Source organism: Carcharodon carcharias, chromosome 4 (assembly GCF_017639515.1).
Source record: "Carcharodon carcharias isolate sCarCar2 chromosome 4, sCarCar2.pri, whole genome shotgun sequence".
NCBI classification, from domain to species: domain Eukaryota; kingdom Metazoa; phylum Chordata; class Chondrichthyes; order Lamniformes; family Lamnidae; genus Carcharodon; species Carcharodon carcharias.
The window spans coordinates 46,806,331-46,808,909 of NC_054470.1; positions in this window are offsets into that span (position 1 = coordinate 46,806,331).

Genomic DNA, 2,579 nt, shown 5'->3' on the forward strand with positions numbered 1-2,579 from the left:
AAAATACATCATTCAGCTCAGCAAAGCCGTCCCTAATTTTGTTAGTCTATTTCATTAATCTTGATTCATACCTTTTCTCCACTTGCTTAAGTTCCCAAGTCTCTTTAAGCACTCAATTGACTTTCCTTTTTGTCTTTCGGAGGCAGCGTGTCCACATTCTAGCCCCTTGTGTAAATCATCAGATTTATTTAAAATAAGTCTATACGCTTGTAATTTAACCTAGTGTCCCAGTACTGGCAGGATCAACAATTTACATTTATATAGGAAAGAAGTCTCAATGTATTATATCATTTTTCTCACGTCAACCTTGTTGGTAACACAACTATGTGTGCTATTCTCAGGACTTATGATTTAATGCCTGAAGTATGCAGGTAGAAATTTAAGAAGGTAAATACAGATCCATTCAACGCTTACAAGTTATCCAGCTTGCAGGCAAGTGGCAGATATGGCTAGAAAGCAAAGACATACAGACTGCAAAGGTCTTTTCCACTTAAAACTAATGTAAACAGTTAAAGACAAATTAAGAGTCTGGTTTCTTAACCAGGAATGCAAAACTCTTGAGAAGCCAGGCTTATGTGTTGCTTAATTAATGGCCTTTTCAGCACAAGTAAACTGCTGCATGGGTGGGAAACCAGAGGCCTCACAATGTCCCACAAACTGCCCAGTGGGCCAGCTGTGCAAATCAGCACAAAGCTGGAGGAGCAGTCAAGCAGAAGTTGGAGACCTGCAGACACAAGATTAAGCTTTCTTAAAAACTTGGCAAAGTCAGTCACAAGGGAATTACTACTAGAAATTCTGCAACAAGAATCTAGAGGCTAGTTAACACATATGGGATGATTAGACCAGTTGTGGTGTAACTATTATATAGAGAATAACTTCTTACCTTCAACTGGTGAACGGTGTACATATGGCTCTACGAGACACTTGCTACTCTTTCACAATAGTAATTTTTTTGCTTAGAGGGGAAATGGTGGCATAGTGGTGTTGTCACTGGACTGATATTCCAGAGACCCTGGGTAATGCTCTGGTGGGCCCAGGTTCAAATCCCACCATGGTTGATGATAAAATTTGAATTCAATAAAAATCTGGAATTAAAAATCTGATGATGACCTTGAAAACATTGCCGATTGTTATAAAGACCCACCTGGTTCACAAATGAGCTTTAGGAAAGGGGAAATCCGCTATCTTTACCCGGTCTGGCCTACATATGACTCCAGATCTACAGCAATGTGGTTGACTCTTAGATGCCCTCTGAACAAAGGCAGTCAGGGATGGGTGATAAATTCGATGCCCATATCCAAAGAACGAATTTTTAAAAAGGCAGTCAGTGGAAGGATAATTACATGTAGGATTAAAGATGCGCATATTGTGGGACATTGCAAGGCATTTGGTATTAAGATTGCACAGATAGCCATGGCCTAGTGTTTGGCTAATTTGATTATGCAACTGCAATGGAAGTGGGGGTTTATTCAACACTCTAGTCACAATGACTTAGGTAACAAGGGAGATAAGGACAGCCAATTCAGGGAAGGGGAGATCAAGGCCTCGCTGCACTAGGTGGGCCTTTTTGACTGAGGGTAGCTACAGAAGTCCCCAAGTTGTATGAAGTCCAGGGCTTCCCACACCTGAGGACACCAGAGGCTAAGGTGTTTTCAGGCTGATGTCTTGTTCGATTGGCTGAGTATCAAGGAGGAGGAAAGGGTGGCAGCAAATAGCATGCCAAATGAATCTAGGGGTTTCAGTCTAGGGATGCCTAGATAGTGCAAACTGAGAGCAGATGCAGATGGCACACTGGCTAATTAAATGACTGAAGGAAGGGTTGATGACGCCAGTTGGAAGCGAGAGTTGGTAGGGATAAAAACAAAAAACTGCAGATGCTGGAAATCCGCCCCCCCCACACACACCTTAAACCAGCTTATATTTCACCCCTTCCTTGGATTCACCTAGTTCTGTTGAAGGGTCATGAGGACTTGAAACGCTAACTCTTTTCTTCTCCGCCGATGCTGCCAGACCTGCTGAGTTTTTCCAGGTAATTCTGTTTTTGAGTTCGGGTAGGGGTGGTTAAGATAAAAGAAGCAATTTATAAGTACTACATAGCATAAATCGATAGCAACTGGACGTAGAAATGGTTGAATTGCAACATTTTGAGGCACTTCCATTGTTTCTTGACACTTCTTTGACTTGTCCTTTTGTATCTTTTGTAACAATGTAAGTTAGATGGAAGGTTGGGATGAAGCAAAGGTTATTTTGAAGGGGCGTAGTCTTAATTCTGGTTAGAATTAAGTCCATAAATTCCTTAATGTGAGGAGAGGTGGAAGGGAACAGAAGACTGGGAACAAAAAAGAATATGGTTAGTATTGGAGAACAGAAGTTTGGAATTGGATCTGCTCCCCATAATTATAATCTTAATTCATTTTGTCCAGCCCCAATTTACTTTACATATCTGGATTCAACTGCAATTTATACTAGAGTCTTGGGCTTTAGACATAGTTCCTGCTAGTTCAGCTTCCTCCAATCACACCAAAAAAAAATTAATTTTTATATAAGGTGCACAATACATACTGTAGATTTTAAAGCAG